Source organism: Triturus cristatus, chromosome 8 (genome assembly GCF_964204655.1).
Source record: "Triturus cristatus chromosome 8, aTriCri1.1, whole genome shotgun sequence".
NCBI classification, from domain to species: Eukaryota; Metazoa; Chordata; class Amphibia; order Caudata; family Salamandridae; genus Triturus; species Triturus cristatus.
In genome coordinates, this window is record NC_140591.1 from 465,638,087 (window position 1) to 465,652,794 (window position 14,708).

General features: G+C 44.8%; 1 protein-coding gene across 2 annotated transcripts in view; it reads right to left on the reverse strand.

The window, feature by feature from the left end:
• SPRYD7 (SPRY domain containing 7) overlaps nucleotides 1-14,708 on the reverse strand; it is an 875,965-nt gene that overhangs the window by 26,130 nt on the left and 835,127 nt on the right. The window lies entirely within an intron of this gene.

The following is a 14,708-nucleotide window of genomic DNA, read 5'->3' on the forward strand; positions in this document are numbered from 1 at the left end:
GTTAATTAATAAGCTCATATTCTAACCTGGAAGTGCAGCTGAAATTTTTTTTCTCCAATGAACCAAGTGCTTCAGGCCACTATCTTGTGATCAAGTGTACCTGATACCCTGAGTTCAATGACGCCTCAGCCGAATGAAGTCTCCTAAATATCTGGAGTGCAATGGACTTGAATCGCATGATGCACATATGGGGGACACTGGAACTAATGGCTGCCAAAAGTAACATTGCAAGAACATGGGGGGCTGAGCAGCCACCCCAAATGGTGGATGCAAAGCACAACATGGACTTGGGTATGTTAGCTGAGAAGGTGGTGTATGAGGGATAGGGTTCCTCCCAAAAATAGACAAAAGTCTAGGGGTCATGGAATGCTTACAAGGACCAAATATGTAATGATTCTGCTTCTTCTGGGTTGTTGGGGCCATAACCATTTCTATACTTGTCACTCACAAAGCTTGATTGATATTGGGGATGAGACCGAAGTGCTGGGGGATACTGGAAGGTGAGATGCTTATTCCGCCTAATGTAAAGTCTTTGCACCAATATACTACTTACCTGCTTTTTATTCCACTGTCAAACGGAGTTGATAAAAAAAAAAAAAGTGTTCCCGATATACCAAATACATTTTGGTTTTATCCATACTTGTTGAGTGTACAAAGTCAATAGTGGAAGCACAAATGTTGGTCCACAGCTCTCGTAAGGGCCTCCATACCATATTCTACTCCCAAATGCTGCAAGCGAAAAGAGCTGGGATCGACGAGAGCTCTTGGATCGACAAAATGAAGAGTCCCATCATTGCTTACAGTCAGAAGTTAGCAAATACCTGCAGTGGCTCAGGTCACTCAGGAACAGGCTTATCCAAGCAAGCCCTTGGATCTCATCTCTTTATATTTTTAGCTGACACCAGGTCTGCAACAATTGTTGACTTGACCTGCAACAATGTTGTGCTTTGGCGGGGTTTTAAATTTCATTTCCACATTTCTCTTAGCTCTTCATCTGGGGCATCCGCTCATTGTTCCAAAACATTAGCAGAACTTACCTGGATTGAGTCGGTTAATATAATGCTCCATATTAATGCAAATGTCCTCTTGTGACAGTTTCCATTGTTTCTTGGATTTCTGTAATCAATGCACTGTTCCAGGAGAGGCTCATAGCGGATTAATTAGATATTTCAGTTGACACTTTTCTGTCAACCAAGCTCATAACTAAGAAAGGACACTTGTTTCTTTACTGCTAGTGGTGCCTGAACCTCCCTTTCGGCCTGATCATGGTCTATTTGCTACATTATAGAAAACTTCTACTTCAAAAAGCCAGAGAGAATGAAGAACTAGAGAACTAAATGACTGTGTTTACAACAGGGCAGGGAAATGTGAAGAACTCCTTCGGTGAAGTGAAAGCATAAATGGAAAGAATTAGATACAAAACATATCCGCATTAAATCCAAGCAATGAAGGACTTTGTTTTGACCACTTTGAACACCTAAAATGAAAATATAAACTCCAAAGTAGAGTAGCAGGGTGAATAGGTCAGCAAATCTTTTACAGTCTCAAGTGGGGAAATATACCAAGAGGTAGACCAGATGTTTTGGATCATAATAAGTTAATAAAGTACAACTAACTGCTGTCACTGAAAATTTCCGAACTGTCTGCGACAAATGATTGAGCTGGATAGGCACAGCTCCCTGTGGTGTCAAGACGCAGGAATTACTGATAGAAATTAGTTTGATCTTGGTGTGAGGCTTAACTAATACAGGAGGCCGCTACTGTTTATGTGGACTTGACCCAGGAATTTTGATGCACATGCTATGGGACTGTGGAACAGGAGCGACTGAGAGTTGATGTACTGGACAAAACGGATCAGTTTCTTGGTTAAAAACTAAGCAAGAATATCAATGATGATCCCATTTAAATTTCTTGCAGTCACATATTATGCAACAGTTTCTCACAAACCAGGTACTTTAGTGCTTTAGCTGCAGCAAAAAAAAACATTTTAAGTGTTACTGGGTTTTGCTATGCACCGTTGTTTGATTACTTAGTCTAGCAAAGTATGAAAAAGTTGTCTATCAAAGATTGCAGCTTGAAAATTAATAAGAATATGCAGTATGCTTTCACTGAACAGTATTTATAGTAGGTTTTATTTGTCTCCTTCCCCGCCCAGTTTTTTTTTCCCCTCTGACAATATCTACCGATTCCCTTTGTTTAGCTGCTACAAGTAAATACTTGTGTTGGTTACAGAGTAAAACAAATCTCAGAATTTATAGTTTGGTGTATTTAGGGGTAGAATATAACACTTTTGTTATTTTAAGATCAATACAAAGTTACTTTAAAAAGCCTACCCTTCGGAAGTTCCCAATCATCAGAAGTTATGTCAGAGTCCATAACAACTTAAGGTTCACACCAAGCCTCTGCTGCCTTTTAAGACTTATCCTCAGAGTATCCTTGTGAGAACTGCTTAGGCATTTATGAAGTAGTTTTACCTCTGTGCACGAGTTCTAAGCACAATTCTCACTGTTAACATTTAGTGTCCCCTGTTACAAAGCTAGAAACAAACAATGGTTCTGGTATTGTCAGAGATTCCAGAAAGAGTTTTTCCTCTACAGGCATCCCTGCCAAAACTAATAACCATTTTTTTGCATTGCTACTGCCTTAGACCAGAATCAACTTTTTATTTTATATTAGTGTAGGAAGCTGGCTCTGTATACTATAGAGTCTAGTGGATCACCAAAAGGTAAGCAGAGGTAAAAGTAGATAGCACTTTACTCTCTATTTGTGGTAGTGTGGACGAGCAGTAAGGCTTTATCAGATGGTAGTGTTAAGCATTTGTTGTACACATTCAATCAGCAAATTATGGCACACACTCAGACTGAACTCAGACCAATATGATTTGTATAAAAATATTATTTAGTTGTATTTATTTCCTAGAACCAAGCAAGCCTGGCACAGATAAGTGTATATGATAACTTTCAAGGCAGTTTAATAATACTTTTGGAGCACACAAACACTTCTATAATTCAAATATTTTCATTTGGAGACAAAATCCACAAAATTCAGTTGGGCTCTTGTTATTCTCCTCTTTAATGTCAACAGATTCCAATCCCATATGCCAACGCGTTTCGCCGTGGTAGGGATAACCTACAGCTTCCTCAGGGCTGGAAATGATAAAGTAAGTATTTACAATACATCCTATATCACTTCACTTAAGTGCCATTGAGCCCATTTTTTGACAACCTCGTGCAAAGGACTATTCAAATCTACAATCAGTGCAGTAAGTTTCTACACAAGCCCAAGTTAATATCATTGTACTTTTTCTTAATTGTACATATGCTTTTCTCATTTTTACACATTATTTAAAGCCACACTTAATATGTAGCTTAAAGTTTAGCAATTCACTTATTTCTTACATCCAGTTAATTGTGATATGGTGGTCAAATTTGTTAGGCCCCTTGATTGATGTATAGAACACGTCATTTGACGTCGGTACCTTAAAATTCCTCAATGTGTTTCTATTAAACCAGAGCAAAATAAAGTCTCCTGTTATTCCAGAGCACACGAGGCAAAAGTTTATCAATGCAATTACTTGATTAATAACCTCTATGACTAACTATAACTCCTACCTCATTGGCAGCATATATCCATCCTATATCCAAGAATTGTTCCTTATTTTCGTGATATGAACCCGCCTCAAATCTAAACAAGTGATGTTTCGTTTAAATTCGTATATTGTAAGCTTCACTAACCAGAAAAGAATGCCCAACAGACTGCCAATTAGCATATCCTTACCTTCCAAAAGTAATAGTTTCAGCGTAACTTAATCCCAAGTCCACTATATGGATATCTCAGCGAAAACCAACACTGTATTCTCACATCCGCTTAAAGTCTGGCACTTAAGTGAAGTGATATAGGCTGTATTGTAAATACTTACTTTGTATCATTTCCACCCCTGAGGAAGCCGTAGGTTATCCCTACCACAGCGAAACGCGTTGGCATATGGGATTGGAAACTGTTGACATTAAAGAGGAGAATAACAAGAGCCCAAATGAATTTTGTGGATTTTGTCTCCAAATGAATGTAATTGAATTATAGAAGTGTTTGTGTGATCGAAATGTATTGTTAAAGTGTTATTCAATCAGTGGATTGAGTTCAGGGAATTAGGGTGTTCTCTTCCCCCCCCATTTTGGATGCACCGATAGCCAGCAATTTTCTTTCTAATTGGGTGTAATACCTATATGAGAGCCAGTATACCCTGTACACCCAGCAGTATTGAACTTTCAAGGCAGATTTGAACAATACAAGGAAGCTGAATGAAAATGACTTTGTTACAGGTTTGTAAATGCTTTCAATACAGTGGAAATTACTGGTAAGATTACTTTGAATTTCTTTACAGATTACTTTCGGGATTACTTTTTCTACTGTGTGATATACCTATATATCACACTGGGACATTTCATAGAGAAAAGGTTAGTAAGCAGTTTTTAGTTATTTGCAGTTTTTCTAAGTTCCATACAAAACCAACTCCACACTTTTTTTTTTAATTTGTTTTTTTTTAAGGAAATACAGGCAATGTATTCCTACGGCGAAAAATGCAGTTAACGGTTTGCAGGTTAAGTATAAGTTTGTGGGAGTTGATATTCTGGGGTTAGAACCAGGACGCACTTTCAAAGCACCCTCAGCGGCACTAGGGCGGCTGGGTGCAGAGTGCTGAGGCCCTATGTTATCCAATGGGGGATAAGGGGCCTTCGGTTGGTGACTGCTCAGAAGCAGGCCACAAGGTTGTGGGAGCACAGCTCGTGGGGGGTGACCACCGGTTGAAGAGGTAAGTTGGGATGCCGGGACACTGTCAGTTGGGCCACCCAAGGCCGTGGGACTTCGGGAGCAGAATTGTCTTTAGGTGTCAGGTTTTCCTGACCAGCTCGTCGCAGTCGGTGGGATCATCCAGAAAGGCTGCAGGCTTCACTTGGAGATTCGAGGCAGGTCAGAGATCACCAGATCTCTGGTCAGGATCACCGGAGAGACCTCCTCGTGTTGTTGGCCCACTCAAACTCGGGCCAAAGGCATTGGGTGCAGAGTGGTGCAGACTCTGGGTTTTGGAGTGGGCCAGAGTCTAGAGGGGAGCAAATCCAGTGCTCACAGGATATAAAGTATTTGACTTGGTAGGCAGGACAGGTCCTTCGGGTTCTTGAAGCTGCTGGCTGCAGGACGCACTGGGATTTCGCTAGAGCAGGTTCGAGGTGAGGGCAGGCCGGTAGGGCTGGGGCCAAGTCAGTGGGCATCCTCTTCTAAGTTTCAGCACAGCTTCTTCGGCCCTTCTTATTCTTGGGGATTCTTGTCTGAGGAAGCAAGGTTTAGGGTTGCCCCTAAATACTAGATCTAGGGGCGTTATAGGTAAGTAAAGATTGAGACCAATGGGCCCTTCCTTTGGGTGGGTAAACCCCCTATTATGTCACCCTCCAGTGGGAGGGGGGACATATTCCACACTCTGGTAGGCTGAGTCCCAGCATCTGCAAGATGGCAGGGACTGAGAGTTGTGCTACACCTCGCCTCCCCCACCTGACGCATGGGGTTGGCAAAGGTGGGCACACCTCCCTTGGTTTTGCTGACAATTCTCCCACCCAAAGTGGGGTCAGAACTGGCGGGGGCCAGTTGCTGGAAGCAGCAAAAGGCTTGGGAAAGCTCACAAAGGCGGAAAGCCTTTGAAGCTTCCCCTTTGTGGACCCTGCCCATTCTGGGTGTGAGAGGCTGGCCTGGTATATGATGTCCACTAATGTAAGTGGGCACCTTGCACCAGTCCAGATAACCCTTATGGTGATTTAGGAGTTCTCAGACAACCTTAGAACGCTATCCAAGTGGTAGCTGTGGAGAGCAGCCTTCAGGCTTAGTCTTGAAGGAGTGTAAAGCAGCTTGTTTTACCAGAATACAATCTTTTAGTATACATTAAATTTAAAGGAACCACACAAAGTATGTATAAAAATATGTATTTAGTATAAGACACTCTCTAGTCTATCTCCTACACGGAGATAGACACAGCACACAATATCTCCGCAAAGAAATCTCGGCAAGTAGCACTATTACACAGTGGACCCCAGGAGGGTGACCAAACCATATACTAAGAAAGTGGTATAAGAACCACGACTCGAGTCAGGACAATGTAGAGAGGACGTAGAATTGCTGGGGACCCACAGAGCCATGCAAAGTAAGTAGATGGGGACCCCACGGAGAGCGTGTGCAGTGTGAGAATACAACCGCGTGCTCCATATAAGTCCATGTGCATGTCGCTGTTAGAATTTTAAAGATTGGGGACCCCGAAGAAATCCCGTGGAAGACAGAAGGTTGGGGAGCCACCCCATCCATGGCTACCATGGTACCCAAGTTACCTATCCCAGGGAACAAGAGCGCATAGGTGTGAAGTGGCGTCGGAAACCGCAGCCGAACCCAATGGAGGGCTTCAGGAAAGTGCTGCTGCTGGAAGAGGAGAAAGTGTCCAGAGGAATCCAAACGTGGATTCTTGTCGAGGAGTGCCTGAAAACAGAGGGGGCAGAGTCTAGTGACCAGGAGACCTGAAAGACGAATGCCCTCAGATGTCGGGTGCTTCAGGAAGGATGACGGTGACCTTGACCCTGCAGCTGTGAGGACCAGACAATGCTGAGGAAGAACAGGACTCTGATGCGAGATGTCCCACGAAGGATGTCGAGTGCTGAGGGGTCGGCGTCCGACAGGAGAACCAACAAGCCTTGGCAAATGCAACCCACGCAGGAAATCAAGAAGCTGCACGGTTGGGACCAGCAAGGTCCAGGAGACTCGCCACAAGCACGGGAGTCAGGGTAAGCCCCGAGCAATCAGGGGAGCCCAAGGAAAACAAAGGTGACCCTCAAATGGACCCCCAGGCCGGAGGCACAGGAGTCGCGAGAGGATCTTGAGCAGCTCACCAACAGGATAAGGCCACGGTGCCCATGAGGCGGTGTGGCTGAAGATCTTGGTGGAAGAAGGTGTTGGACGTTGGGGCTACTTGGAGCCCAATGCACTTGTCGCACAGTTGGCAACAAGCATATGCACTTGCAAAAGTACGCGGTGCACAGGAGTTTGGTTAATGCAGCCCCCATGAGAGATTCTGACCTCAAACTCGGTGAGAGGACAGCTCGGGCCTCGGGAGACATAGATAACCAACACCTGTGTTGTTGAACCCTTCGGAGTCCGCAGGAGCTGGGGATCAGCAGATCGGTCAGCAGTGTTGAGGTGCCTGCGAATAAAGGGAAGTGACTCCTTCACTTCAAGGGAGATTATCTTCAAGTTTCTTGGATGCCCCACAGGTCTTGCACGGATCTTGTATGGTGCACAGGCACAGACGTTGCCTCAGACAAAGGGAGAAGAAGACGGGCCCAAATGACTTCCACAGTGCCCAGAGGATATAAGTGCAGTAGTTTCAGTTCTGAATCTTGTCCACAAGGAATCTATGGCCCTACTCCCAGGTAAGCACTTAAGTACGCTAAGGAAAGGGTTGTAAAGATTCAGGGGACCCTCCCAGGGAGGGTCTGGACAGTGGGAGTTTACTCCAATGTCCTTTGTCCAGTTTCATGCCAGAGCGGGAGACAACGGCTCCCAGGACTGGTTTGAACTGGACTATGCACAGGGACACCAAATATGCCCCTCATGCAGACTTTCAGGCTCTGGCAAGCGCACCCACCCAGCCCATATACACTAAATCCTGTCTGGGAGGTGTTCACACCTCCCTGTGACAGGATACCTATTGTTCTGCCTTCCCCTGCTCGAGCTTGGCTCAGCAGCAGGAAGGCAAAAATGTGTGTCTGGTCGGCAGCAACCATTTTGTGCTGTCCGGGACTAGAAGGCTGGTACCGGGAACATTGAGCGCCTAAAGGAGGGCTCTCATGGTGCTTGGAAACCTACCACCCACACCGTTTACGGTGAGTAGGATTCCAACATGTTTGATACCAAACATGATAGGATTTGTTGCAGCCGTTATCAAGATGGTCATCGTGCGATTACGCAATGCCCTTCTATATAGTATATGGCTGCTTCACTGACAACCCGGGAGAATGGACTCCGTAGGCTGAAGGGTGTCTTGCTCATGAAGGGGCAACACCTCACTTAGAACCAAGCACCATACCCTCAGGATTGTAAAGGCCTGATATAGGGGGGACTTCTAGTTTTTAAGTGCAGTGACTGTTAGATATAGTAAACCTGAATCTTTCGTAAGGGGTGCATGGACTAACTTACACAGGCTGCAATGGCAGGCCTGTAGTTCCATTTTGAATTGTCCCTCATGGGTGCCATAATACATACTGCAGCCCATGGGAGACCTCTGGGGTACCTATGCCCTGGGTACATGGGTACCATATACTAGGGACTGACAAGGGTACCCCAGTATCCAATCTGGGGTGTAGTTAAGTACATAACACAACAGTTTAAGAGGAATGCAGATAGACTGGGATCCTGATTAGCAGGATCCCAGCACGACCAGTCAAAAACAGCATCACATCAAGCAAAAAGTGGGGGTAATCATAAGAAGCAGATCCTACTTTCCTAAAACTGGGGGAGGAGACTTGGCACCTCGTCCCAGGATGTGCAGTGTTTCAGACCCCGAGAGCAGCAGGCTCGCGACCCAGGGGTCCAGAAACACGTCTGGTGGTGGCAGCTAGCAAGCAGCCACTCAGCCTGGACTCTAGTTTTAGGTATTTTTCAGGGCGTATCTCTAAGATGCCCTCTGTGTGCATTTTTCATTAAATCCCACACTGGCATCAGTGTGGGTTTAATGTGCTGAGAAGCTTGATACCAAGCTTCCCAGTTTTCAGTGGTCATTATGGTGCTGTGGAGTTCGTAATGACAAACTCCCAGTACCAAATACTCTTAATGGCAGCACTGCACTTACAATATCTAAGAATTGACTTAGACACTGTAGGGGTACAGGGCTGATGAACCTGTACCCTCACCACTGGTATAGTGCACCCAGCAAGAGGGGTAGCTGACCTATGCCAGGACATTGGGTTGTAGGCATGGCACACAAGGATGTGTGCCATGTAGACTCTACACTTTGTTCTGCACCAAAATACGCAGCCTGCAAGGCAGTGTGTGTAAAGTTAGAGGGCCTCTTAGGGTGGCACAATAAGTGCTGCAGCCCTTAGAGGCCTTCCCTGGCCACAGTTCCCTTAGTACGTGTGGTACCATTTATAAGGGACTGACCTGTGGCCAAAAAAAAGTGCCAATTGGGTTTTGTTTTGATGCAGTTTAGGGAAAGAACATAGGCCCTGTGTACCTGGTGGGCAGGAACCCATGGGCGCACTCAATCAGAGCACATCAGCAGTTTAGCAAAAAGTGGGGGTAACCAATCAAAAAGAGGGCCCTTTCTTACAATTGGTTACTAGTTAAGCACTTAAAATTGAGGTGGAGGACAAAGTCAATTCTATAAGCAGGAGCCAGTACAAACATCACAACAAAGCAGTGGGGAGATATGAGGGTATCATCAGCCAGAATGCTAATCTGCAAGCCACAGTCTACACTTTTAGAAATCTCCTATTTCGGTAAAATTCCATTCTATTCTGGAATCTTATAAATAAGGACTTAACTAGGGAAGGCTATTTAGCCAATAAAGAAATAAAGAACGGTATAGCTCCGAAGTTGGCGAAGTTAAAAAAAAAAAAAAAAACATGTTTTTCACTACTGCAAACGTTTTTGAATTTGTCTAGTTACCAAAAAAATAGAGTGGGAGCACAAGCCTGGCTGCTACGGAGGCTAGTGAGAGGCTGTGGGACAGATAGATGGCCTACCTACTTGGTGTTAGAGTAGATGGGTCTCTTACTGGAATACGCATACCTCTCCATGACTGAGGCCCTATCTCGAGATGCTGGACGAGGCTGGACAAAATGCCTTTGGAAGGATTCTGCACAACCGTTGCTGTAGTACGCAAGTACTTCTCAAAAATGCAACTTGGTGTGCAGTTTGGTCATTTTGGTGGCTGCAACATTGGTATTTGTACCCACTTTAAGGAGAGTTGACTCATGAGGAAGAGACAATCAAGGTTGAAGGCATATGAAAATCTAAACAGAAACCTATGTGCAGATCCAAGGCTCAGCAGGTGAGAGAGCACTCACATGCCAAAAATACTGATTTAGCACATAGAAAGGGTGAAGTGCTACCTCTCGCCAAAGAAGATCTCATGGGTTAAGTCCGATATCTCCAAGAAAATCTTGGTGTTGTTTTCCCTGACTAGATTAAGATTGTGAAACTGTGGATCATTATACACTTTATGGTTTCAGCTAAAATGTCATACAATACAAAATATATAATAAATATAAAGTGCAAGTTGGTGTTCCTTAAAAATGAAAAACCGTTGGTATAAGGTACAATACAAAAACTGTTAGATTCATAAACAAGTGATTAAGTACAACCCTTTTAGGCTGCCTAGTAAAAATGGAGTCTAGATCATCAAAACAGTTTCTGTCACTGCCACACAAAATAGATACAAACTCTACGACCATAAAAGTTTTAGTCCTTACTGGAACTACATTGCAATCATACTTTTATAGGTGCAAACACTAAAAGGTCACAAGGGAAAAGATGAATTATAGCAATAACGCTAGACGAAAACCATTCAGTCACTTAGAATACCGTTTCTTTTTTCTTCATGTGATCTTGTTGCTTTCCAGGCAGAAAAGATATATGCTGCTACTGTCGAGTACATTTCCTTCAGGTCTGTTCTGTAGCAGAGCTCAAGGGCTTTTCTACAGCACTGTGTTATATTTTAAGAACCGTGGTCATAGGAAGAACCTGCAGGCTTGTAATGTGTTAATACATAAAAGCATGAAATTAACAACTGCTTCTGGACCTACCAGTGCCCAATTGCAGTTATCTGAAGTGATGTTTGTTGCCTTCGACCATTTTTTAAAATACAATAATAACTGCAGAGTTCCAAGCCTAAATTTAAGATATATGGCTCTTTTCTCTACAGGAAACATGGCATCCATATAAGAATCGAAGCGAAGCGCTGGTCTGAGCGTTAATTAGCCTGTAAAAATATATATATATGTGTTTTGCCGAGCTTCTTTCTTTGCCCTAGCATGTTACCAGGACAGCTTCTTTACAACTAGTAAGGTGGCCGTATCCATCTGCTCAGGTTTATGCCATAAATCTTCACACCCAATCTATGTTCTTTATGTGCTTGAACTATGGCAAAGAGGCAGGTGTTTGTGTACTTCAAATGTCCTGAAAAACCTTTCGAAACATGGCCAGAGAAGGATTAGACCACACTTGGACCCAATTTTTTGTTTAAATTTGTGTTTATTGATTTTCATATTTGAATCGCATATCAGGTCATGCATTTACATCACAGTTCAATTTTTACATAGCAACACTACTGAGCAGATTTACAACATAGTTTGTCTCAGCAATAAACATCAGACTCTCGCTCAGCGTTTCGGCAGTAGCTGTGATGTCCTAGTGAATATATATTTAAACAATTTTCAACATAACATTGGTGTAAAAAGGAAAATAACACATTTACCCTAACTCTCAGGTTTGAATCAGTAAATCAGTGCACCACATTGGCCATCCTATATCCCTGTACCATACAGCCTTCCCATTCTGTTGCTCGCAGCACTTGATTACATTTGGATCAAAATATATGCCTCTGTCGAGGCCCCTGTCCCTTGAATGTCATATGCTGTGTGCTGTATGGTTTAACCTGAGTAAGCGTCAGGGGGGTTCGCCATGCCCTCTGTATTACACATGCTTTTGAGCAACCATTGCGCGTCCTGCTGTGTCACCAACACCTTGTCCATTTTGGTAGATTCTGGCACTCATCTCGCTCAGTTGCGCTATCTGACTCTTCAAGTGGCTCTGCCATGGCGCATGAAAATCTGTTAAAATCACATCCCATTCCGCCGCAAGTGGTTGCTTCCCGAACACGTCCTTCCAACGCAGCGCTATGCTCTCTGCCTTCGCTGCTGGGGGCTCAGGGGATTTCCAGCGCTGCGTGAGCAACCGTTTGGCCACTATGAGTGACCAATCTAGCATGCGTTCTGTACACTGGGCTAGACTTCTGGTAACTGTTTCCCAGTATGACTGTATAGCTGTGCAGGACCACAGCATATGTAACAAGTCACCCCCTGTCTCACCGCATCTTGGGCAATTGGTGTTGGTGCGGTCAAAATATGTATTTATTCTGGCTGGTGTCAGATAGGCCCTATGTTTTATGTAGTACTGGATGACCCGGAATCTGGAATTTCTGGGGACGCGAGAAGGGCTCCTAAGGATGTCTTCCCATTCCTGCTCTGTGCTGGGTCACTGCAGATCTGCATCCCAGTAGGTGCGGAGGGAAAGCAGCTACAGTGCAGTGTGTGCTAGTCCGCAAACCATTTGGTGAGATGGCGACCTGCACCCAACTCATGTAAATACTGTATGGTTAGATGCGTGGCCGGTTCCTGTGCCATGTTGCCCCATGTCGCTTGTAATGTGCGAGTTACTGCAGCGTGCAATAAGAATTGGCCCCGCGGCAAACCAGAGTCTTTGACGAGCGCATCGAATGGCAGGAGCTGCCTGTCATTGTACAAGTTACCTAGTGTCTGTATGCCCACCTCTTCCCACTGGGAAAGCTCTGCACTAGTGATAGCCCAGTATCGCCTGGGTGTGCCAAGTTTAGGGAGTGATGGTTCATATGGGGTCGCTTGTCGTGTGATGTGCAGGCTGCGGCGGAAGCAGTAATAGGCCACCTCTACTAATAACGGGGCGGGTGGTCTGCCCTTTCTGCTAGGATGGAATATCTCCATCTGGGGATGGGTGAGTTCTGGCGACTGAGTGGCTGAACACATTTGAACCCAATGACGAACAGGGCTAATGGCTATAAGATCTTCTAGTTTGGCCATGCCCAGTTCGACTCAATCTGTAGCGGAAAAATTCCCGCCTTGGATTCCCTGGAGAACTGCTCTCGTCTGTCTCTGCTTATTGAATGGCAAGGATCCAAGGCGGGAATTTTTCCGCTACAGATTGAGTCTGAATTCTACATTGACTTCATGAATACCGGAATCACTGCAGAAACAGATTGACGTTTCGAGTAATTGAAGGCCCCCTTTATCCTTGGACCTTGTCCATTCATACGAAACCCTTCTTGGATGTAGGATTCCATTCGTGACCATCTCGCGTATGTGACTGCCAATACCCGTCCCTCCATAGGTGCCCGGCCGGGCCCTATGTGAGTATCCTTAACCACCCGCACTCCCACAGGTGTTCCCCTCACTCACTGTCTGTCATCTATAGGTGTCCCTACATCGATAGGTCCTGATGATACCCCACATTGGTAGGTGGGTCGAAACGTCGTCGACAATTTGAAAACGAACCAATCTCAGTCCCTACTATTAAACTAGGAAACTGTTAACATTGATTGTGTATCCATTGAATGGTCGTTTTCTGTAACAACATTGAAACCTTGTTTTTATGTCACAAAAGTCATAATTGATACTCATAGGTTTCACAAATTTTTTCCATTTGGGACACTCAAAACAGATACATTTATAACAAATGTGTGAATTTTCATATAGAAAAAAGCTTGTTTCTCTATATCTCCTGTGTTACATGTTCTTCTTTTCCTGACATTGATAGACTCCCAGTTAACTGCGAATGTGCTGAGAATTATATTGTGATATCATTGAGTGTCCACAGTTTTTGTTTAAATTGTAATGTACCCTGGTTCCATGTGAGTAGGGTGTCCCTTGTGTTTTTGTACACGATTGCCCTTGGCGGAAGTCTACCTTGAGATGTGATATGATTTGATTATCATCCAGGGTGTCCTCGAGGTGCTGCAGTATCACTTTCCCAAAGATTTCCCCTACACCATCCAAGAGTGCAGTGGCGGCTCCAACATTGGGGCGTCGCCTCACTGCTTTCTCACGGTGCGAGAAGGCAGAAACATAAATGGTAAAACTACCATTTATGTTTCTGCTTCTCTCACTGCAAAGAAAGCAGAAGTGCCTGGAGTGCCTAGTTGGGGGTGGGCGGGGGATTGGCTTACCCACTACTGTGGGTACTGACTGTTTGGTTGGCCCCAGGGCCGAACAAAGTAGTCATGCGCACTCCCCCTTTTTAGGTCTCGGCTAGCGAAGGCTGCGCTTGCGCAGTCTCGCTCGCGAGATTAAATGACTTGGAGAAGAGGGGCTTGAACCCGCCCCTCTTCTCCCCTGTTCTCCATTGGCTGGCCTCTTGAATGCTGGCCAGCCATTGGAGAAGAGGTCCGTCATTCCGATTAGGCCCCGTCCTTTTCGGATCGGGGGGCATGTTTTTTGCAGAAAGTCTAATTATCTCCTCCAGCCAATGGCAAGAGGAGATAAAAGCAAAACACGCCCCCGAATCCGAAAACGCCGCTGCGTTTCTCCGAGGCATTTCTGCTTCGCCTCGGAGAAAGGCGGTGGTGTTCCTGGCGTCCTCTCCCCCTGCTGTTGGCTCCCGTGTTTGGCTGCTGCTCTGGTAAGGCAGCATTCGTTATCTTTTTATCGTAGCTTCCGGCGTCTCTAGCCTTTTGCGTGACTGATAGATTTTTGCAACAATCATGGGTCTTAATATTTACCACTCGGTGTCAGTTTGTTAAAATGGCCAATCGGCGGGTGGAATAAGAATTGTTCTTTGCCTACGCATACCAATTATATATGCAAGAAGTATTATTGGTTATGATTAATCCAGCAATAGAAAGCAATGGCGGATTTTTAGATCGGCCG